General features: G+C 44.7%; 6 non-coding genes and 3 pseudogenes across 6 annotated transcripts; all 9 read left to right on the top strand.

The window, feature by feature from the left end:
- Positions 1-326: 326 nt before the first annotated feature.
- On the top strand, positions 327-537 carry LOC142729274 (U2 spliceosomal RNA; annotated as a pseudogene).
- Positions 538-1831: 1294 nt separating this feature from the next.
- LOC142729256 (U2 spliceosomal RNA) lies at positions 1832-2022 on the top strand. Its single transcript, XR_012878098.1, has one exon. It is a non-coding gene; the product is annotated as a U2 spliceosomal RNA (small nuclear RNA).
- Positions 2023-8350: 6328 nt separating this feature from the next.
- LOC142729255 (U2 spliceosomal RNA) lies at positions 8351-8541 on the top strand. The gene has a single exon (XR_012878097.1). It is a non-coding gene; the product is annotated as a U2 spliceosomal RNA (small nuclear RNA).
- Positions 8542-15348: 6807 nt separating this feature from the next.
- Positions 15349-15542, top strand: LOC142729275 (U2 spliceosomal RNA). The gene has a single exon (XR_012878108.1). It is a non-coding gene; the product is annotated as a U2 spliceosomal RNA (small nuclear RNA).
- Positions 15543-16840: 1298 nt separating this feature from the next.
- LOC142729254 (U2 spliceosomal RNA) lies at positions 16841-17031 on the top strand. Its single transcript, XR_012878096.1, has one exon. It is a non-coding gene; the product is annotated as a U2 spliceosomal RNA (small nuclear RNA).
- Positions 17032-18313: 1282 nt separating this feature from the next.
- Positions 18314-18424, top strand: LOC142729220 (U2 spliceosomal RNA; annotated as a pseudogene).
- A 1330-nt stretch (positions 18425-19754) lies between these two features.
- On the top strand, positions 19755-19944 carry LOC142729269 (U2 spliceosomal RNA). Its single transcript, XR_012878104.1, has one exon. It is a non-coding gene; the product is annotated as a U2 spliceosomal RNA (small nuclear RNA).
- Positions 19945-21226: 1282 nt separating this feature from the next.
- LOC142729253 (U2 spliceosomal RNA) lies at positions 21227-21417 on the top strand. Its single transcript, XR_012878095.1, has one exon. It is a non-coding gene; the product is annotated as a U2 spliceosomal RNA (small nuclear RNA).
- A 1282-nt stretch (positions 21418-22699) lies between these two features.
- LOC142729219 (U2 spliceosomal RNA) lies at positions 22700-22810 on the top strand (annotated as a pseudogene).
- The last annotated feature ends 1211 nt before the right edge of the window (positions 22811-24021 follow it).

Below are 24021 nucleotides of genomic sequence, written 5' to 3'. Positions count from 1 at the left end.
AAATTGTGTGAAATATGCCCTAAGTGAAATGTATATTTATTATCTTAGGGACAAAAAGCAGCTAGGGGTAAAAGAAGCAACATCCATGTGGTGTTTGCAAATGTGGAATACCATAACATTGTAAATAAAAATGGTTTTATTCTTTTATGTCTTTTATGCCCTGTATAAATTTTATCCTGCTATGGTTCTGTACTTTTATTATAACATCTGTATTAATGGTCTTATTATTATTACTTTTGTATTCATTTAAATGTATGAATATTCATGTATTATGCTGTTGATTTTATCTTGTGGTTTCAATTTTAAAAAAAAAGTCTGTAAAATATATTATTTTTGCCAATAAAAAACTTTGTTGAAAAAAAAAAAAAAAAAAAAAAAAAAAAATCTGTTCTTATCAGTTTAATATCTGATACGTCCCCTATCTGGGGACCATATATTAAATGGATTTTTAGAACAGGGAGATGGAAATAGAGCTTGCTCTGTCCACTCCACGCATTGACCTGGTATTGCAGTATTTCCAGGACCGGTGCACCCTTCCCTTATGTGTTGACTAAAATCAGATTCCAAAAGTGTTTTTTCTCTTTGCCATTGTTTCTGTCTTTCTGAAGGGATCTCCCCTTTTAATCCCATTATTTCAACACCTGTTGGACAATGCATTTGTACAGTCATGTGTGATAATGAGCTCATTTATTAAATGCAATTAATGAATACATTGCCACCTCTTGTTGTGTGTGTGTGTGTGTGTGTGTGTGTGTCTTCTGTGTTTCTGTGTTTCCGGCATTTCACATTGGAACAGCTCATTCACCTTCCTTGTCTTCTCTCCGCCCTCCCTCCCTCCCTCCCTCCTAGGTAAGTTAAAGAGCTGCACCTGAGCCAGCCACTGATTGATGCAGCACCACAGTCAAATAGTGGAGTGGAGTGGAGTAGGGGAACAGCAAACAGCCATTAAAGCAGCCAGCCGCCTACCCGCCACAATGGACCTACCTGTGTACACTAGGTGGATGTGATGGAATGTACTGTCGTCCCTACATTTCAAGAAGAAGTAAGAATTGCAGTTGCAACAAACCCTTGCTTGCCTACAAAGAGAGCAGCAATTTGGATTTGTTACTATGTTACCTGGAAGAATAACAAACTGTGCAAGGATGGAGGTTGTAGGAGCAAAGAGAAGTTGTCTGTAAAGTTGGTGGATGCCTATTTTCCATTTTGCAGTCCCTTGTCTCCCTCTTGTGGCCTCCTGGAGGCAAATAAATGTGCAAAAAAAAGACAGCCTGGCGGCCGGCTGTTGCAGTGTTGCCCTCTCAGGCAACACTGAGTGACTGACTGAGCCTCACAGTCTTATATAAAGTTCAGACGGAACTTTGCACGTGTCATAGTGGAGCCCTCAGGATTCCAGAGCCAGCTTTCTGACATCATAATGGGGCCTGCCTCAGAGATAAAAGCCTGGGCCCAGGCAGTGTTGTTCAGTGCTGCTCAGCAGGCAGCACAGGACTGGATTAAAGCTGATACAAGGTGTGAAGGAACAAGGGGTGGCTGTGGGCATGCACTTGCTGCCGCTGCCAGTGTTTATCTGCATGGCAGGAGGGCATTTGGGCGTTGCCAGGAAGGCGTTTTTATGTAGATTCCTCCTCTTTCAGCACTGCATTGTGGTGCAAGCAAAAGAAGCAAATCCTGTCTGGCTTCCTCTCCGGCCTTTATTCACCTCCCGCTTAGTAGCTGTAAATGTGTGTGAGCCTGCAGGGCCCCATGGAATTGCCTAGGAGTAGGCTGAATCGCTGCAAGGGGTGAACAGCAGTATGGGACAGGCTCGGGCAAGGCAAGGGCCGCTCGGGTTATCGCTTCTCGGCCTTTTGGCTAAGATCAAGTGTAGTATCTGTTCTTATCAGTTTAATATCTGATACGTCCCCTATCTGGGGACCATATATTAAATGGATTTTTAGAACAGGGAGATGGAAATAGAGCTTGCTCTGTCCACTCCACGCATTGACCTGGTATTGCAGTATTTCCAGGACCGGTGCACCCTTCCCTTATGTGTTGACTAAAATCAGATTCCAAAAGTGTTTTTTCTCTTTGCCATTGTTTCTGTCTTTCTGAAGGGATCTCCCCTTTTAATCCCATTATTTCAACACCTGTTGGACAATGCATTTGTACAGTCATGTGTGATAATGAGCTCATTTATTAAATGCAATTAATGAATACATTGCCACCTCTTGTTGTGTGTGTGTGTGTGTGTGTCTTCTGTGTTTCTGTGTTTCCGGCATTTCACATTGGAACAGCTCATTCACCTTCCTTGTCTTCTCTCCGCCCTCCCTCCCTCCCTCCCTCCTAGGTAAGTTAAAGAGCTGCACCTGAGCCAGCCACTGATTGATGCAGCACCACAGTCAAATAGTGGAGTGGAGTGGAGTAGGGGAACAGCAAACAGCCATTAAAGCAGCCAGCCGCCTACCCGCCACAATGGACCTACCTGTGTACACTAGGTGGATGTGATGGAATGTACTGTCGTCCCTACATTTCAAGAAGAAGTAAGAATTGCAGTTGCAACAAACCCTTGCTTGCCTACAAAGAGAGCAGCAATTTGGATTTGTTACTATGTTACCTGGAAGAATAACAAACTGTGCAAGGATGGAGGTTGTAGGAGCAAAGAGAAGTTGTCTGTAAAGTTGGTGGATGCCTATTTTCCATTTTGCAGTCCCTTGTCTCCCTCTTGTGGCCTCCTGGAGGCAAATAAATGTGCAAAAAAAAGACAGCCTGGCGGCCGGCTGTTGCAGTGTTGCCCTCTCAGGCAACACTGAGTGACTGACTGAGCCTCACAGTCTTATATAAAGTTCAGACGGAACTTTGCACGTGTCATAGTGGAGCCCTCAGGATTCCAGAGCCAGCTTTCTGACATCATAATGGGGCCTGCCTCAGAGATAAAAGCCTGGGCCCAGGCAGTGTTGTTCAGTGCTGCTCAGCAGGCAGCACAGGACTGGATTAAAGCTGATACAAGGTGTGAAGGAACAAGGGGTGGCTGTGGGCATGCACTTGCTGCCGCTGCCAGTGTTTATCTGCATGGCAGGAGGGCATTTGGGCGTTGCCAGGAAGGCGTTTTTATGTAGATTCCTCCTCTTTCAGCACTGCATTGTGGTGCAAGCAAAAGAAGCAAATCCTGTCTGGCTTCCTCTCCGGCCTTTATTCACCTCCCGCTTAGTAGCTGTAAATGTGTGTGAGCCTGCAGGGCCCCATGGAATTGCCTAGGAGTAGGCTGAATCGCTGCAAGGGGTGAACAGCAGTATGGGACAGGCTCGGGCAAGGCAAGGGCCGCTCGGGTTATCGCTTCTCGGCCTTTTGGCTCAGATCAGGTTTATTGCCTGGTCTGGGCCGGGGGTTCGGTCTTTCGTGGAGTCCTCTCCGACGTTTTTGGGAGCGATCACCGTGCCGTTGGGCATTCCATATCAAGATGGCAGCTGTGCGGAATACTATTCGTTTTGTGGTAAATGAGCAGAGGAGAGACGAAGTGGATACTGGGCACATCATTGAGAACATCCTTCTGGACCTGGCTGGAGTCACATTGGTAGAGGTATTCTGTATCCAAGCTTTCAGTAATATTGCTACGTATGACGTATCCTTTTTTGAGGCCGCCTACTGTCTAAATGTTTTTCAGTTGCTCAAGGAGAAACACATGCATGAGGCTTTAACATCTATTGAAGTGCAACCTCTTTTTTCAGCAGTGGAGAAATGTATCACAATCCACATGTATAACCCATTTCTGGATAGAAGGCTGGTTAGGGCCTTTTTAGCTCACTACTGTACCCATGTTAGAGGTGGTGTGGAGCAGAAGAATCTATGGGGAGTTTTTCAATGGTGATATCAAGTACTGGGTCAGGCTGAAACCTGACTCCAGCTGTATTGGAGGAGTGATGAATCCTCCTGCTAATTTTTCAATTGGTGGTAATAAGGGATATCTTTACTACCAAGATATGCCATGCTTTTGTAGATCATGTTTTTCCTACGGGCATACCAAAGATGCATGCAAAGGCAAGGTATGCAGGAATTGTAAAGAAACAGGACATGAGGCTAGTGCATGTATTTCCCCATCCAGGTGTGACATTTGTGGTTTGCCTGGTCATACCTGTAGAAAATGCCCAAAGGTGTTTCCCTTCTTAGGGCAAGAGAGAAGGACATGGGGCAGACAGGTGAGAACAACAGGTTCCCTTGCTGCCTCTTCTGATGTAATTTCAGAGCCTGCTGGCAGTGTTTCTGTGGCTGCTTCTCAGGACCCTGGGAAAGCTGGATTTGGAGAGGTTCTAACCTCACATACTGATAGCATGGAGTTGGGTGTGGTCCCTCCTGCAGAGCCAACTGTTGATGAGACACCTGTGGTTATACCTATGGAAGGTGAAGACACAGCGCCACCTAGTGGGTGTGCATACCCTGATAATGGTGCAAGTATGCAAATTTTGTCTTTCTCTAGCCCAGAGTCAAAAACGGAAGACTCAGCTAAAGTGGAGTGGTCAATATCGGAGGAGGACGAGAAGGAGGCCAGGATGCCTAGTGCCACTAGTGCGGAAATTTTCCACAAAGTTGTCTCAAAAAGGGGGAAGTCTGGAAAGGCGGTGAAGAGACTGAAGATAGGTTTGTTGGAAGATTCTGCTCATGCAAATCCTTTCTCATTGCTGGACAGTGACTCTAGTTGTAGCCCTAAGTCATCTGAGGTGGCCTCAGAAGTACCCAGCTCTCCTGGGGAAGGTTTCCTCAGTGAAGCCAATGTGGCGAATCTGGAAAGAGCTATGTATTTCCCTGGGACGTGATATGTTCTGGTTTTCTCATGGCTTTCTTTTCCACTAACCATACTATGCCCGCATGTCTTTGAGATTAAAGATTATCTCTCAAAATGTACGGGTGTTCTCCTCTGCTCACAAGCGTGCTGCAGTTCTGGACTTTTTGGCCTCTAAGGGCAGTGACATTGTTTGCGTACAAGAATGTGGTTTATCAAAAATGCCTAGGAAAGAAGAATGGAAGTTTGGGGAAGCAATTTGGTCCTTTTCTTCCACAAATAGGAATGATGGAATTGGTATTCTCTTCAAAAATAATGAGTTTGTCATCAAACAGACTCAAATCATTCAGGAAGGAAGATGTGTCTGTGTGTTACTATCCTATAAGGGATGGCAGTTTAGGCTTATCAATATCTATGGCCATGCTGTGAAAACTGATAGGTTGGCACTTTTTGATAGTTTAAAATTTTTTCTACATGGTAAAGTTCCTGTTATTATTGTCGGTGATATTAACTGTATCCTGGAGAAGCAGGCCCGAGCTGGATCCACAGAGTCTAATGTGGACGCTACCGGAAGTTTGTGGAATAAAATTTTGCAGGACTTTGCTTTGCAGGACGCTGTCACCAGGAAACCAGGTCCATTTACTTACCATGCCGATGACGGAAGAACGGATTCTCGTCTGGACTTTTTCTTTTTTTCTACTTCAGCAATGAAATGTGTCGATTATGCGCAGGAGAGAGTGTGGTTTTCAGATCACGAGTGTTTGTTGGGGGTTTTTGTTATAAATAATTTCTTTTATGGTAGAGGGGTATGGAAGATGAATGTCAGTTTTCTGAGTGATGAAAGGGTAAAAACTAGGTTTGGGAAAAAATATGGGTTTTGGGTTAGGAAGAAAAGTTCTTTCTCTAATGTGTGTGAATGGTGGGTATGGGTGAAAAAAAAAGATTGGTGGGTTTTTTAGACAGATAGGATATAGAAGAGCGAGAAGGAAAAGATTGCAATATTCACGCTTTAATATGCGGATGACGTTCCTTCATCAATGTAAAAATTTGGGTATGGATGTAAGACACGATTTAGAAAAAACAAAAAAAGATATTAAGGAGTGGTTCCGAGAGAAAGGGAAAGAAATAATATTTAGGTCTAAGGTGGAGGTTAGAGATAATCACGAGAAGTGCACTAGATTTTTCTTTAAAAAAATGTGTGGTGGGAAAAGTGGTATGAATGTGTTATTGGATAAGGATGATAAAGAGGTGTTTGGTAAGGATGTGATTGATGTGGTGTCTGATTTTTATAAACAACTGTATGATGTGAAGAAGTGTGATCTGGGTGACGATGATGAGTTTTTGGATATTGTGGGTAATTTTGTTCCTGAAAGTGAATGTGAGCTTTTGCTTGGTGAGATTATGGATGGTGAAGTAAAGGATGTGGTGGGAAGTATGGCCAAAAATAAGTCTCCAGGGATCGATGGAATACCAGCTGATTTCTATGGGAAATATTGGGATATAATTGGGAAGGATGTTATTGATGTTATGAGAGTGTTGTTTTCTGGGACGAATATGTGTGATGTGATGAAGAAGGGTATGGTAGTTCTGTTGCATAAAAAAGGAGATAAGAGACGGTTAGAAAACTGGCGACCAATTACTTTGCTGAATACGGATTATAAAATTTTTGCCAAGCTGATTGCGAATCGTATGAGAAATGTGATTGGGTGTGTGATTGATGAGGATCAGGTATGTGCGGTACCAAAAAGGAAATTGCATGAGAATATGGCGTTGGTGCGGGATATGCTTGAGGATTGTAAGGGTCGGAATAAGAAGGTGATTGTGTGTGCGTTAGATTTTGAGAAAGCGTTTGATCGTGTGGCGCATGTGTTTTTGTTCAAAGTGTTAGAGAGAATGGGTTTTCCGGTTCAGTTTGTGAGTTTGTTGAAGAAATTATACGCGAATGCAAAGAGTTGTGTGCAGGTGAATGGGTTTTTTTCAGAATCATTTAGTATTATGTCTGGTGTGCGACAGGGTTGTCCGTTGTCTCCCATCCTTTTTATTTGTGCGATTGAACCATTGTTGCAAATGATTAGAAATGATAAGGTTGTGAAAGGTTTGGTGGTGCCCGGGTGTGATGGAAAGCGTGTGAAAGCTTTGGGATATATGGATGATATTTGTGTATTGTGTGATTCAGTGTATGATATGTCCAGAGTGAAGTTGATTGTAAATATGTTTTGTATTGCGTCTGCTTTTAAAATAAATTGGGGTAAGAGCAAATTTAAAATTTTTTTCAGTAATGAGCGAGTGTGTGATTCTGATATGGAACAGGTGAATGGTGTGAAAATTTTGGGTATTGTGTTTGATGATGAGCTGAAAGGGAAAGAAAGTTGGGATGAGTTAGGTGGTAGGATTGTGAGAAAGTTGGAAATGTGGAGAATGAGGGATCTTTCTTTTTCGGGGAAGGTTTTAATTGTCAAAAGTATTATTCTACCTATGATTTTATATGTTGCTCTGGTTTTTCCTCCTGCTGTTGCTATGTTAAAAAAAGTGAATAGAGTTTTGTTCCTTTTTCTATGGGGGAGCGGGATTGAGAAGGCAAGGAGAGAAATTCTAATGAAAAGCAGACGTAATGGAGGCCTTGATTTCCCAAATTTGGAGATTTTCATTGGAATTAATTGTGTACGTTTTTTTGTAGAGCTTTTATTTAAGGAATCCAAGGCTTCCAGAATGTCTAAGTATCTAGCTGGAACGGTGATTCAGCGTCTAAGTTGGGAAAAAAGAAATTTATGTAAACCAATTGCTTTCCAGTGCACGGGGTGGTATTTGTATGTAGAAAAATTTATCAAAAAGTTCCAGCTAGAGGATGTAAGAATGGAGAGATTTTTGAGAGAAAAGAATGTTGTGAGAAGTATGTGTATGAATAATGTGATGTGTTCTGTAAATGGTTTGAATTCGATGGAGTCTAAGTCTGTGTGGAAGAAGATTGTTACGTATGATGTGTCAAATAAGCAGAAAGATTTGTTATGGATGTCGGTACATGGAGTGTTGCCTGTAAGGAGTGTTCAGAAAAGAAGAGGTTTGGTTGCGTCTGAAAGGTGTCCGAGAGAAGGTTGTGGGGATGATGAGGATGTGAGTCATGTGTTTTGGTCGTGTAAGCATGCAAAGGATGTTTGGAAAAAGTTGAGTGGGTTGTGTGAAGAATTGACTGGTTTGAAGGTTTTGACGTATGAAATTGTCTTGTTTGGTTTGTGTAGTTTGGGTAGTGAAAAGGATAGAGTGTTGTGGATTTTTCTGACTTGTGTGAAAGAAGTATTGTGGAATACGAGGAATTTGAATGTGTATAAAAGAGAAGTATTTGAGATGGAGGATGTGGTTAGTATGGTATTGGCTAAATTGTATTTTTATTATAAATGGGATCTAGAAAGAGGTATGGATGCGGAAGGGATATGGCGAATGTTAAAATGGAGGTATTTAGTTTGAGGAATCCCGCTTAGTAGCTGTAAATGTGTGTGAGCCTGCAGGGCCCCATGGAATTGCCTAGGAGTAGGCTGAATCGCTGCAAGGGGTGAACAGCAGTATGGGACAGGCTCGGGCAAGGCAAGGGCCGCTCGGGTTATCGCTTCTCGGCCTTTTGGCTAAGATCAAGTGTAGTATCTGTTCTTATCAGTTTAATATCTGATACGTCCCCTATCTGGGGACCATATATTAAATGGATTTTTAGAACAGGGAGATGGAAATAGAGCTTGCTCTGTCCACTCCACGCATTGACCTGGTATTGCAGTATTTCCAGGACCGGTGCACCCTTCCCTTATGTGTTGACTAAAATCAGATTCCAAAAGTGTTTTTTCTCTTTGCCATTGTTTCTGTCTTTCTGAAGGGATCTCCCCTTTTAATCCCATTATTTCAACACCTGTTGGACAATGCATTTGTACAGTCATGTGTGATAATGAGCTCATTTATTAAATGCAATTAATGAATACATTGCCACCTCTTGTTGTGTGTGTGTGTGTGTGTGTGTGTGTGTCTTCTGTGTTTCTGTGTTTCCGGCATTTCACATTGGAACAGCTCATTCACCTTCCTTGTCTTCTCTCCGCCCTCCCTCCCTCCCTCCCTCCTAGGTAAGTTAAAGAGCTGCACCTGAGCCAGCCACTGATTGATGCAGCACCACAGTCAAATAGTGGAGTGGAGTGGAGTAGGGGAACAGCAAACAGCCATTAAAGCAGCCAGCCGCCTACCCGCCACAATGGACCTACCTGTGTACACTAGGTGGATGTGATGGAATGTACTGTCGTCCCTACATTTCAAGAAGAAGTAAGAATTGCAGTTGCAACAAACCCTTGCTTGCCTACAAAGAGAGCAGCAATTTGGATTTGTTACTATGTTACCTGGAAGAATAACAAACTGTGCAAGGATGGAGGTTGTAGGAGCAAAGAGAAGTTGTCTGTAAAGTTGGTGGATGCCTATTTTCCATTTTGCAGTCCCTTGTCTCCCTCTTGTGGCCTCCTGGAGGCAAATAAATGTGCAAAAAAAAGACAGCCTGGCGGCCGGCTGTTGCAGTGTTGCCCTCTCAGGCAACACTGAGTGACTGACTGAGCCTCACAGTCTTATATAAAGTTCAGACGGAACTTTGCACGTGTCATAGTGGAGCCCTCAGGATTCCAGAGCCAGCTTTCTGACATCATAATGGGGCCTGCCTCAGAGATAAAAGCCTGGGCCCAGGCAGTGTTGTTCAGTGCTGCTCAGCAGGCAGCACAGGACTGGATTAAAGCTGATACAAGGTGTGAAGGAACAAGGGGTGGCTGTGGGCATGCACTTGCTGCCGCTGCCAGTGTTTATCTGCATGGCAGGAGGGCATTTGGGCGTTGCCAGGAAGGCGTTTTTATGTAGATTCCTCCTCTTTCAGCACTGCATTGTGGTGCAAGCAAAAGAAGCAAATCCTGTCTGGCTTCCTCTCCGGCCTTTATTCACCTCCCGCTTAGTAGCTGTAAATGTGTGTGAGCCTGCAGGGCCCCATGGAATTGCCTAGGAGTAGGCTGAATCGCTGCAAGGGGTGAACAGCAGTATGGGACAGGCTCGGGCAAGGCAAGGGCCGCTCGGGTTATCGCTTCTCGGCCTTTTGGCAAGATCAGGTGTAGTATTTCTGCATCTGGTTTTGTTGGGAGGTGTCCGGGGTACCCTGCTCCTTGGCCTTGGGGGATCGTCTCTTTTCACAGAGAGACTTCACCCCCTTGCTGCTATTTGGGGAGTGGGCTTAGCCCCCGGACAACGAGTTGCGATCGCGCCTTACCCAAGAGGTCAACCGGCCTTGAGGCGTTTTTCTAAGAGCGTTCCGAGGGCGTTTATCGGGCTTCGTAGGTGTCTGGGGTACCCTAATCCTTGGCCTTGGGGGAGGGTTCCACTTAATTGTGGAATCTGAGCCCTTGCTGCTATAAGGGACAGGCTTAGCCCCCAGGCACTGAAAATGCCATATACATTTGGATTTGCATCCGGGGACACCCGGTTGCGCCAGTCCGTCCGCATCGAGGTGGAAGAAGGCCATCGCCAGCGGAAGAACCTTCGCTTCATTGTGGAGGTGATTCTGCTGGACTTCCTGGGGCTCAAGCGGGCGGACATCCTGTGTCTCAACGACCAGGAAAGCCGCGGTCGGTACACCGTATCCTTTACGGCCGCGGCATGTTGCGACAACATGCACAAAAGATTGTCTGATGCGGACCAGAGTGAGGAGCGGCTAAATGGACTGAACTTTTTATTCCTCTACGGGGAGGAAGAAGTCCCGCTCGTGATGTGCATGTTCAGTCCATTTGTCTCAGAGTGTGACATTGAAACCTTCCTCAGTCGTTACTGCAGGGAGGTCCGCTTCTCACATAAAATCTTGAACACCCAGAGCTTCTGGAATGGCAAAAGAAAATATTGGGTGAAGTTCCGCCAGGATCCCAATGGCATTGGAGGCTTACATCACCCACCCCAGAACTTTGCCATTGGGAAGAATCGAGGATTCCTATTTTACCCCCAGATGCCAATAGCCTGCCGGAACTGCTTGAGATATGGCCACACCAGAGAACATTGTGACCGGCCCCATGTGGTGCAGTGTAACAGGTGTGGCCAGGTTGGACACGTAGCGGCAAAATGCAGTTCCGAGGTGTTGTGCAATCTGTGCGGCATGACTGGGCATGCTTTTAAAGATTGCCCCCGCAGAGCGAAATCTGGGCCACCCAGACCAGGGCCAGAGCGGCAGTTTGCAACATGTGCAGACGCCGCTGGTAATGCCCCAAAACGAGCATTGACGACTGAGGGGTCCAGGCCAAAGTCCTTCACAGCTCCATCGGGGGGCCCACCGATGTCAGCCTCGAGGGACGGCCATAGGGATTCCACCGGGTCCAGGCAGAGCAGGAGGAATTCTGACTCTGCTGGACATAAGTTGACCGGCACCTCTGCAAACAGGTCCTCTGCTCCGCCTGCAGTGGACCCTGTTGAGGCAGTGGTTAGCGACAGGCGTCGTGGCTCCGTAGGTTCTGCAGTAGGACCTGACGCCTGTCCCAAGAGTGTGGGCATGGAGCGGAGACACTCTGTGTCAGACGAGGGCTCCATTAAGAAAACCCTAAAATATGCTGGATTGGAGCCTCGTTTTGACCATTTCCGGTCAACGGGGGGGTCGGAGCAAAGTTCCTCCACTGCGGTTGTGGAGGGGCTTGCGATGAAGGCTCCCCGTAAGCAGGCAAAGGTTGCCAAGAGTGATGGGACCTCACAGGCCCCTGTGCAGCTGCCCAGGAAGGACATCAGCGATATCTTCAGCCAGGGGCCAGAGATGGGTGAGAGCGACTTCGAGGAGATGGATAGGAGCCATTCTGCAAAGAGACAGCGAGAGGAAGAGGAGTCCGGAGTTCGGAGGAAAGCTGCCTATCGGAGTTCGGATGAGAGCAGTGTGGGGGTTGGAGCCGCCCACGTATCTGGCTCTGACCCTACCAATATCCAAGATTTATTGACCCCTCAAAAAGGGGGTCCAGACTCGCAGCTGATCTCCGAGTACGACTCTTCTGGTTCGGACCCTGACCTCAACTAAGACTATGTTGGTTCCTATCAAAGTCGCCTCACTAAATGTGAGGTCCCTAAAGAGCCCTGTCCGCAGGACTGCTTTATTTTCATTTTTAGAGACTGTGGACTTTGACCTTTGCCTGCTTCAAGAATGTGGAATCCCTAATGACTTGGAATATCAAGATTTAAAGATGGACTGGAAACTAGGCCCCTCAGTCTGGTCTGGTGGAAATGACTGTCGCTCTGCGGGGGTTGGATTGCTCTGCCGAGGTCGTTTTATCTCCATCCAAACAGTGACTGAAATCATGCCCGGCAGAGCTATTTTAATACATTTGCTTTTTAATGGAATTTTAATTCGTGTTTTAAACGTTTATGCCCCTCCTACCAAACAGGAGAGGGCAGAACTATTAGAGATTTTACCATTGTTTTGTGTTGGGTCTACCCCCCTGCTGGTGGGTGGTGATTTTAACTGTGTGCGAGATGGAGAACACCGGCAGGGTGGGGATTTTAATCGAAAAATTGACCGTACTTCTTACCTGCTCAAGAATTTTATTGGTGATTTTAAATTGAAAGATTGCTGGAGGGAACTCTTGCCTGCGGACCCAGGCCCCACCTGGTCCAATGGAAGAGTGAGCTCCAGAATTGATTTTATTTTCACTTCTAATAGTTTTATTCCCAAAAAATGTTTGCTTTTAACAAATATTTTATCTGATCACAAGCTCCTTTCAGTGCACCTGGAGCTAGAGGGAGAGCAAAAAGCTTGTAGGGGTCCCTGGAGACTAAACACCACACTCCTGGAGGACCCCATCATTAAAGAGGAGTTTGTGCGGACCTACCAGTGTTGGCAGTCCCATAGAGCGCCCAGTCAGCCTATGCTACACTGGTGGGAGGGCATTAAACCCAAAATTAGAGCTTTTTTTATTCGAGCAGGTAAGAAGAAAGCAAAAGAGAAAAAACAATGGTTTTATGTTCTTAATAAACGTTTACATGTACTTTTTAAATTGAAGGAGATTGGTATGGATGTTGATGATGATATCTTAAATCTTAAAGCTGAAATAAAATATGCCATAGAAGAGAAAGGGAAACAAATAATTTTTAATTCACATGTAAAGCACCTCGAGGATGGCGAGAAGTGTTCCCGGTTCTTCTTCAAAAAGGTAATGGATAAACGAGATGTCATTTTAAACCTTGAAGGAGAAACCACTATGGTCGGCATTTTAAATTCTGCTTTTAATTTCTACCAATCTCTTTTTAACAAGAAAAATATTGATCCTTCCTTTTTAGAACATGTTCTTAATTCCCTTGATGCCAAGCTAGATATTTTAGACCAGGAAGTTTTATCCCGTAATATTACCTTGGAGGAACTTTTATTTGCTTTTAAAAGTTTTTCTAATGGGAAAGCTCCTGGGGAAGATGGTCTGCCCATCGAATTTTATCATGCTTTTTGGGAAATTTTAAAGAATGACATGTTTTTATTGTATAAGGAAGTTTTTATTACTGAAGAGCTGCCCCCTTCCTGGAGGAGGGGGATTGTGTCCTTAATTTTTAAAAAAGGTGAGAGGGACCAGTTAAAAAACTGGCGCCCTATTACTCTTTTAAACGTTGATTGTAAAATTTTAGCTAAACTAATAACAATCCGTTTTAAACCTTTTATTCATAAATTAATCCATCCAAACCAGGTATGTGGGGTACCTGGGAGGTCAATTACTGAGTCCCTGAATATTTTACGTGACATCATTTGGTATTTTAAAGAAAGGGGTCAAAGCCTTGCTATTTTATCCTTAGATTTCGAGAAGGCTTTTGACCGGGTCTCCCATGAATATCTTTTTATGGTTCTTAAAAAGATGGCTGTTCCTGAAATTATTTTAACACGTATTAAGCTTTTATATCGATCCTGTTTTAGCCAAATTTCTATCAACGGATTTTTAACTAAAGGTGTTCCTCTTTTATCAGGGGTGAAACAGGGGTGCCCGTTGTCTCCGCTCCTTTTTATTTGTGCCATAGAACCTCTGTTCACCCTAATAAGAGATGATAAAGTCATCAGAGGCGTGCCCATACCTGGAGGAAGGGGGAACCAGGTAAAAATCCTAGGCTATATGGATGACGCCACCGTCCTATGCCCAGACGCCGCTTCTATGAGACGGGCATTGAGGAACACCGGCTTTTTTTGTGAAGCCTCTGGTTTTAAATTAAACGTTGATAAGTGTGACTGTTTTTATACTGGTGTATGGGATTCCTCTGTGACACCAGGAGTTAACATGCAGCAGGATCAGATAAAAATTTTAGGAATTGTTTTTAATCAAGAAAACGATGGGAGACCCAATTGGGATTCAGTAATTGCCAAAATGGAAAAAAAGGTTTTAATGTGGAATTTGAGAAATCTCACCATGGAGGGAAAAGTTTTAATAATTAAATCTGTTTTATTACCCATAATGCTTTATGTAGCTATGGTTTTCCCTCCAACAATTTTATATATTAAAAAAGTGACCAGGATCTGTTTTATGTTTTTATGGGGTTCCAAAATGGAAAAACTAAAACGTGATTTTATGTACAGATGTAAGGACAATGGCGGGAGAGATGTTCCTAACCTTTTTAACTTCTTTTACATTAAATACTTTTGCTTCTGTTTTAAAATGTATAATTCTGATGGTATTTTTAGCTACTTTTTAAAGTACGCTACGGGCATGATTTTTAAACGATGGTTTCGTGTCCCTTTGAATTCTCCTGTGCTTCTGTGTCCCCCAAAACAATATGCGGTGCTCGAAAAAACTGTCAGGCTCCTAGGTCTCCAAGAATTGGAGCCTGACATATTGGGGGACCAGAAAAAAGTGTCACTCTCCTGTAGGCGGCAGGAGGATACACTGGCAGTTTCAAATTTCTCACAGGCAAGGTCCAAGGTGGTGTGGCGGAACGTTTTCGGGAAATTTATGGCAAATGTGCACAAGGACCTTGCCTGGGCAATCGTTCACCAGTGCCTCCCTACTCGTGAATTCCAGCATAGGCGAGGACTGGTGGCGAGAGCCAAGTGCCCGAGAGACAGGTGTGGTGACGACGAGACGATAATGCACCTGTTTTGGAACTGCCCATATGCACAGGAGGTTTGGAGGAAGGTAGGCCCATTGCTGAAATGGGCCTGCGGTCTTAAAGATCTTAAATTTGAATACGTGTTTTATGGTCTTTTTAACTGCCCAAGTTTTAAACAGCAAATGGTCTGTTGGATCATTTTAAACTGTTTTAAGAATGCCATTTGGAAGGTTAGGAACATTCTGCTTTTTAAACATGATTTTATTGACGTTAAAAATTGTGTGAAATATGCCCTAAGTGAAATGTATATTTATTATCTTAGGGACAAAAAGCAGCTAGGGGTAAAAGAAGCAACATCCATGTGGTGTTTGCAAATGTGGAATACCATAACATTGTAAATAAAAATGGTTTTATTCTTTTATGTCTTTTATGCCCTGTATAAATTTTATCCTGCTATGGTTCTGTACTTTTATTATAACATCTGTATTAATGGTCTTATTATTATTACTTTTGTATTCATTTAAATGTATGAATATTCATGTATTATGCTGTTGATTTTATCTTGTGGTTTCAAAAAAAAAAAAAAAAAAAAAAAAAATCTGTTCTTATCAGTTTAATATCTGATACGTCCCCTATCTGGGGACCATATATTAAATGGATTTTTAGAACAGGGAGATGGAAATAGAGCTTGCTCTGTCCACTCCACGCATTGACCTGGTATTGCAGTATTTCCAGGACCGGTGCACCCTTCCCTTATGTGTTGACTAAAATCAGATTCCAAAAGTGTTTTTTCTCTTTGCCATTGTTTCTGTCTTTCTGAAGGGATCTCCCCTTTTAATCCCATTATTTCAACACCTGTTGGACAATGCATTTGTACAGTCATGTGTGATAATGAGCTCATTTATTAAATGCAATTAATGAATACATTGCCACCTCTTGTTGTGTGTGTGTGTGTGTGTGTGTGTGTGTCTTCTGTGTTTCTGTGTTTCCGGCATTTCACATTGGAACAGCTCATTCACCTTCCTTGTCTTCTCTCCGCCCTCCCTCCCTCCCTCCCTCCTAGGTAAGTTAAAGAGCTGCACCTGAGCCAGCCACTGATTGATGCAGCACCACAGTCAAATAGTGGAGTGGAGTGGAGTAGGGGAACAGCAAACAGCCATTAAAGCAGCCAGCCGCCTACCCGCCACAATGGACCTACCTGTGTACACTAGGTGGATGTGATGGAATGTACTGTCGTCCCTACATTTCAAGAAGAAGTAAGAATTGCAGTTGCAACAAACCCTTGCTTGCCTACAAAGAGAGCAGCAATTTGGATTTGTTACTATGTTACCTGGAAGAATAACAAACTGTGCAAGGATGGAGGTTGTAGGAGCAAAGAGAAGTTGTCTGTAAAGTTGGTGGATGCCTATTTTCCATTTTGCAGTCCCTTGTCTCCCTCTTGTGGCCTCCTGGAGGCAAATAAATGTGCAAAAAAAAGACAGCCTGGCGGCCGGCTGTTGCAGTGTTGCCCTCTCAGTCAGGCAACACTGAGTGACTGACTGAGCCTCACAGTCTTATATAAAGTTCAGACGGAACTTTGCACGTGTCATAGTGGAGCCCTCAGGATTCCAGAGCCAGCTTTCTGACATCATAATGGGGCCTGCCTCAGAGATAAAAGCCTGGGCCCAGGCAGTGTTGTTCAGTGCTGCTCAGCAGGCAGCACAGGACTGGATTAAAGCTGATACAAGGTGTGAAGGAACAAGGGGTGGCTGTGGGCATGCACTTGCTGCCGCTGCCAGTGTTTATCTGCATGGCAGGAGGGCATTTGGGCGTTGCCAGGAAGGCGTTTTTATGTAGATTCCTCCTCTTTCAGCACTGCATTGTGGTGCAAGCAAAAGAAGCAAATCCTGTCTGGCTTCCTCTCCGGCCTTTATTCACCTCCCGCTTAGTAGCTGTAAATGTGTGTGAGCCTGCAGGGCCCCATGGAATTGCCTAGGAGTAGGCTGAATCGCTGCAAGGGGTGAACAGCAGTATGGGACAGGCTCGGGCAAGGCAAGGGCCGCTCGGGTTATCGCTTCTCGGCCTTTTGGCTAAGATCAAGTGTAGTATCTGTTCTTATCAGTTTAATATCTGATACGTCCCCTATCTGGGGACCATATATTAAATGGATTTTTAGAACAGGGAGATGGAAATAGAGCTTGCTCTGTCCACTCCACGCATTGACCTGGTATTGCAGTATTTCCAGGACCGGTGCACCCTTCCCTTATGTGTTGACTAAAATCAGATTCCAAAAGTGTTTTTTCTCTTTGCCATTGTTTCTGTCTTTCTGAAGGGATCTCCCCTTTTAATCCCATTATTTCAACACCTGTTGGACAATGCATTTGTACAGTCATGTGTGATAATGAGCTCATTTATTAAATGCAATTAATGAATACATTGCCACCTCTTGTTGTGTGTGTGTGTGTGTGTGTCTTCTGTGTTTCTGTGTTTCCGGCATTTCACATTGGAACAGCTCATTCACCTTCCTTGTCTTCTCTCCGCCCTCCCTCCCTCCCTCCTAGGTAAGTTAAAGAGCTGCACCTGAGCCAGCCACTGATTGATGCAGCACCACAGTCAAATAGTGGAGTGGAGTGGAGTAGGGGAACAGCAAACAGCCATTAAAGCAGCCAGCCGCCTACCCGCCACAATGGACCTACCTGTGTACACTAGGTGGATGTGATGGAATGTACTGTCGTCCCTACATTTCAAGAAGAAGTAAGAATTGCAGTTGCAACAAACCCTTGCTTGCCTACAAAGAGAGCAGCAATTTGGATTTGTTACTATGTTACCTGGAAGAATAACAAACTGTGCAAGGATGGAGGTTGTAGGAGCAAAGAGAAGTTGTCTGTAAAGTTGGTGGATGCCTATTTTCCATTTTGCAGTCCCTTGTCTCCCTCTTGTGGCCTCCTGGAGGCAAATAAATGTGCAAAAAAAAGACAGCCTGGCGGCCGGCTGTTGCAGTGTTGCCCTCTCAGGCAACACTGAGTGACTGACTGAGCCTCACAGTCTTATATAAAGTTCAGACGGAACTTTGCACGTGTCATAGTGGAGCCCTCAGGATTCCAGAGCCAGCTTTCTGACATCATAATGGGGCCTGCCTCAGAGATAAAAGCCTGGGCCCAGGCAGTGTTGTTCAGTGCTGCTCAGCAGGCAGCACAGGACTGGATTAAAGCTGATACAAGGTGTGAAGGAACAAGGGGTGGCTGTGGGCATGCACTTGCTGCCGCTGCCAGTGTTTATCTGCATGGCAGGAGGGCATTTGGGCGTTGCCAGGAAGGCGTTTTTATGTAGATTCCTCCTCTTTCAGCACTGCATTGTGGTGCAAGCAAAAGAAGCAAATCCTGTCTGGCTTCCTCTCCGGCCTTTATTCACCTCCCGCTTAGTAGCTGTAAATGTGTGTGAGCCTGCAGGGCCCCATGGAATTGCCTAGGAGTAGGCTGAATCGCTGCAAGGGGTGAACAGCAGTATGGGACAGGCTCGGGCAAGGCAAGGGCCGCTCGGGTTATCGCTTCTCGGCCTTTTGGCTAAGATCAAGTGTAGTACTTTAGGGTATTGCCTTGTTTCTTGGTCAGGAGGTGCCCTGGTACCCTTTTCCTTGGCCTGGGGGGATCGTTTCTCTTAGGAGAGACTTCACCCCTCTGCTGCTATTGGGGAGGAGGATTAGTCCAGGGCAACGGGGAGCGATCACCTGCCTGGTACTCCGGTACTGAAGGTATTTCTTTGGAGATTGCTGGAATTCTTTTGGAGCAGGATGGAGGAAATTCCCGAACATATGCGAACCAGGAATGCGGTCCGGTTTTTCGTGGAGGAATCTGAGAGGCAAAGGAAGGATTTGGAGTACATCACGAAGGTCCTTTTGTTGGATTTCTTTCAGCTGGAGAGATCGTGCATTTTGGCGGTGATGGACTATCCGAGGAGAGGGTGCTTTGACGTTACCTTCGCTACAGAAGAAATTTATTCAGATTTTTTGGAACGCTTGAAGGAAGGTAAAAGGGACCCAAGACTTGTGGGTGTGAAGGTAACACCACATTTTGTGCCAAACAAGAAGTTGGTGGTCGTAAAGATGTTTTCGCCTTACGTGGAGGAAGAGGACATTAAGTCATTTCTCACTAAGTTTTGTGAGGAGGTGGTGGGAAAGGGGAAAGTGTTTAACCCCTTTGGATTTTGGACTGGGAAATGGAAATTTCTTTGTAAATTTGTGAGAATTGGTGAATCTAGAAACCTATTGTTTCCTCCAGCGCGGTTTAAGATTGGAAGTGCATGTGGAAATTTATTTTTTTTGGGAATGGATATGTTTTGTTTGAATTGTAAAGATTATGGTCATGAGAGAGAAACGTGTGAGAAAGTAATGTGTACAAAATGTCTGCAAGAGGGGCATAAGTATAATGAATGTCAGAAAGGGAAAGTATGTAATATGTGTGGAGAGGAGGGGCACATATTCAAATCATGCCCAAAGAAAAGCAAACGTGAGGTACAAGAGGAAAATAAGAAGATAGTCAAAAGAAAGGAAGCGGAAGTTAGTTTGGAAGAAGGAAAGCTTCAGAAATTGGAAGGAAGTGGGCAAAGTGATGAGAAAAAAAGGAAAAAAGCAGAGAGAAAGAAAAAAAGTGTCATTTCAGAAGAGGAAAGAGCAGAAAGAGACAGGTTACTGGAAGAAGTAGAGCAGTTACGTAGTAAAATTAATTTTGAAAAAATGCGGAGAAGGGTGCGGCTCTGTGTAAGAGAAAATTTACCAGGGTTTCTTGAACGGTATGGTGTGCCAACGTGGTTAGCGTGCATTGTAAACTGTGAATGGGATGGTAATGATTTGCAGGAACATTTAGTGGATATGTTAGGAACTATTGCTGTTAAAAAAGGAATGTTTTTTTGATTTCTTAAAAGGAAAAAAGGAAAGAGGAAAACAAAAGTTAATTATACGTTTTCAGTTTTCATTGTGATGATCTAAGTCTTTTTTATTTTGAAAAAAAAAAAAAAAAAAAAAATCTGTTCTTATCAGTTTAATATCTGATACGTCCCCTATCTGGGGACCATATATTAAATGGATTTTTAGAACAGGGAGATGGAAATAGAGCTTGCTCTGTCCACTCCACGCATTGACCTGGTATTGCAGTATTTCCAGGACCGGTGCACCCTTCCCTTATGTGTTGACTAAAATCAGATTCCAAAAGTGTTTTTTCTCTTTGCCATTGTTTCTGTCTTTCTGAAGGGATCTCCCCTTTTAATCCCATTATTTCAACACCTGTTGGACAATGCATTTGTACAGTCATGTGTGATAATGAGCTCATTTATTAAATGCAATTAATGAATACATTGCCACCTCTTGTTGTGTGTGTGTGTGTGTGTGTCTTCTGTGTTTCTGTGTTTCCGGCATTTCACATTGGAACAGCTCATTCACCTTCCTTGTCTTCTCTCCGCCCTCCCTCCCTCCCTCCTAGGTAAGTTAAAGAGCTGCACCTGAGCCAGCCACTGATTGATGCAGCACCACAGTCAAATAGTGGAGTGGAGTGGAGTAGGGGAACAGCAAACAGCCATTAAAGCAGCCAGCCGCCTACCCGCCACAATGGACCTACCTGTGTACACTAGGTGGATGTGATGGAATGTACTGTCGTCCCTACATTTCAAGAAGAAGTAAGAATTGCAGTTGCAACAAACCCTTGCTTGCCTACAAAGAGAGCAGCAATTTGGATTTGTTACTATGTTACCTGGAAGAATAACAAACTGTGCAAGGATGGAGGTTGTAGGAGCAAAGAGAAGTTGTCTGTAAAGTTGGTGGATGCCTATTTTCCATTTTGCAGTCCCTTGTCTCCCTCTTGTGGCCTCCTGGAGGCAAATAAATGTGCAAAAAAAAGACAGCCTGGCGGCCGGCTGTTGCAGTGTTGCCCTCTCAGGCAACACTGAGTGACTGACTGAGCCTCACAGTCTTATATAAAGTTCAGACGGAACTTTGCACGTGTCATAGTGGAGCCCTCAGGATTCCAGAGCCAGCTTTCTGACATCATAATGGGGCCTGCCTCAGAGATAAAAGCCTGGGCCCAGGCAGTGTTGTTCAGTGCTGCTCAGCAGGCAGCACAGGACTGGATTAAAGCTGATACAAGGTGTGAAGGAACAAGGGGTGGCTGTGGGCATGCACTTGCTGCCGCTGCCAGTGTTTATCTGCATGGCAGGAGGGCATTTGGGCGTTGCCAGGAAGGCGTTTTTATGTAGATTCCTCCTCTTTCAGCACTGCATTGTGGTGCAAGCAAAAGAAGCAAATCCTGTCTGGCTTCCTCTCCGGCCTTTATTCACCTCCCGCTTAGTAGCTGTAAATGTGTGTGAGCCTGCAGGGCCCCATGGAATTGCCTAGGAGTAGGCTGAATCGCTGCAAGGGGTGAACAGCAGTATGGGACAGGCTCGGGCAAGGCAAGGGCCGCTCGGGTTATCGCTTCTCGGCCTTTTGGCTAAGATCAAGTGTAGTATCTGTTCTTATCAGTTTAATATCTGATACGTCCCCTATCTGGGGACCATATATTAAATGGATTTTTAGAACAGGGAGATGGAAATAGAGCTTGCTCTGTCCACTCCACGCATTGACCTGGTATTGCAGTATTTCCAGGACCGGTGCACCCTTCCCTTATGTGTTGACTAAAATCAGATTCCAAAAGTGTTTTTTCTCTTTGCCATTGTTTCTGTCTTTCTGAAGGGATCTCCCCTTTTAATCCCATTATTTCAACACCTGTTGGACAATGCATTTGTACAGTCATGTGTGATAATGAGCTCATTTATTAAATGCAATTAATGAATACATTGCCACCTCTTGTTGTGTGTGTGTGTGTGTGTGTCTTCTGTGTTTCTGTGTTTCCGGCATTTCACATTGGAACAGCTCATTCACCTTCCTTGTCTTCTCTCCGCCCTCCCTCCCTCCCTCCTAGGTAAGTTAAAGAGCTGCACCTGAGCCAGCCACTGATTGATGCAGCACCACAGTCAAATAGTGGAGTGGAGTGGAGTAGGGGAACAGCAAACAGCCATTAAAGCAGCCAGCCGCCTACCCGCCACAATGGACCTACCTGTGTACACTAGGTGGATGTGATGGAATGTACTGTCGTCCCTACATTTCAAGAAGAAGTAAGAATTGCAGTTGCAACAAACCCTTGCTTGCCTACAAAGAGAGCAGCAATTTGGATTTGTTACTATGTTACCTGGAAGAATAACAAACTGTGCAAGGATGGAGGTTGTAGGAGCAAAGAGAAGTTGTCTGTAAAGTTGGTGGATGCCTATTTTCCATTTTGCAGTCCCTTGTCTCCCTCTTGTGGCCTCCTGGAGGCAAATAAATGTGCAAAAAAAAGACAGCCTGGCGGCCGGCTGTTGCAGTGTTGCCCTCTCAGGCAACACTGAGTGACTGACTGAGCCTCACAGTCTTATATAAAGTTCAGACGGAACTTTGCACGTGTCATAGTGGAGCCCTCAGGATTCCAGAGCCAGCTTTCTGACATCATAATGGGGCCTGCCTCAGAGATAAAAGCCTGGGCCCAGGCAGTGTTGTTCAGTGCTGCTCAGCAGGCAGCACAGGACTGGATTAAAGCTGATACAAGGTGTGAAGGAACAAGGGGTGGCTGTGGGCATGCACTTGCTGCCGCTGCCAGTGTTTATCTGCATGGCAGGAGGGCATTTGGGCGTTGCCAGGAAGGCGTTTTTATGTAGATTCCTCCTCTTTCAGCACTGCATTGTGGTGCAAGCAAAAGAAGCAAATCCTGTCTGGCTTCCTCTCCGGCCTTTATTCACCTCCCGCTTAGTAGCTGTAAATGTGTGTGAGCCTGCAGGGCCCCATGGAATTGCCTAGGAGTAGGCTGAATCGCTGCAAGGGGTGAACAGCAGTATGGGACAGGCTCGGGCAAGGCAAGGGCCGCTCGGGTTATCGCTTCTCGGCCTTTTGGCTAAGATCAAGTGTAGTACTTTAGGGTATTGCCTTGTTTCTTGGTCAGGAGGTGCCCTGGTACCCTTTTCCTTGGCCTGGGGGGATCGTTTCTCTTAGGAGAGACTTCACCCCTCTGCTGCTATTGGGGAGGAGGATTAGTCCAGGGCAACGGGGAGCGATCACCTGCCTGGTACTCCGGTACTGAAGGTATTTCTTTGGAGATTGCTGGAATTCTTTTGGAGCAGGATGGAGGAAATTCCCGAACATATGCGAACCAGGAATGCGGTCCGGTTTTTCGTGGAGGAATCTGAGAGGCAAAGGAAGGATTTGGAGTACATCACGAAGGTCCTTTTGTTGGATTTCTTTCAGCTGGAGAGATCGTGCATTTTGGCGGTGATGGACTATCCGAGGAGAGGGTGCTTTGACGTTACCTTCGCTACAGAAGAAATTTATTCAGATTTTTTGGAACGCTTGAAGGAAGGTAAAAGGGACCCAAGACTTGTGGGTGTGAAGGTAACACCACATTTTGTGCCAAACAAGAAGTTGGTGGTCGTAAAGATGTTTTCGCCTTACGTGGAGGAAGAGGACATTAAGTCATTTCTCACTAAGTTTTGTGAGGAGGTGGTGGGAAAGGGGAAAGTGTTTAACCCCTTTGGATTTTGGACTGGGAAATGGAAATTTCTTTGTAAATTTGTGAGAATTGGTGAATCTAGAAACCTATTGTTTCCTCCAGCGCGGTTTAAGATTGGAAGTGCATGTGGAAATTTATTTTTTTTGGGAATGGATATGTTTTGTTTGAATTGTAAAGATTATGGTCATGAGAGAGAAACGTGTGAGAAAGTAATGTGTACAAAATGTCTGCAAGAGGGGCATAAGTATAATGAATGTCAGAAAGGGAAAGTATGTAATATGTGTGGAGAGGAGGGGCACATATTCAAATCATGCCCAAAGAAAAGCAAACGTGAGGTACAAGAGGAAAATAAGAAGATAGTCAAAAGAAAGGAAGCGGAAGTTAGTTTGGAAGAAGGAAAGCTTCAGAAATTGGAAGGAAGTGGGCAAAGTGATGAGAAAAAAAGGAAAAAAGCAGAGAGAAAGAAAAAAAGTGTCATTTCAGAAGAGGAAAGAGCAGAAAGAGACAGGTTACTGGAAGAAGTAGAGCAGTTACGTAGTAAAATTAATTTTGAAAAAATGCGGAGAAGGGTGCGGCTCTGTGTAAGAGAAAATTTACCAGGGTTTCTTGAACGGTATGGTGTGCCAACGTGGTTAGCGTGCATTGTAAACTGTGAATGGGATGGTAATGATTTGCAGGAACATTTAGTGG

This window comes from Rhinoderma darwinii, unplaced genomic scaffold (genome assembly GCF_050947455.1).
Source record: "Rhinoderma darwinii isolate aRhiDar2 unplaced genomic scaffold, aRhiDar2.hap1 Scaffold_716, whole genome shotgun sequence".
Classification (NCBI taxonomy): Eukaryota; Metazoa; Chordata; class Amphibia; order Anura; family Rhinodermatidae; genus Rhinoderma; species Rhinoderma darwinii.
This window is presented reverse-complemented; position numbering and strand designations above follow the sequence as displayed.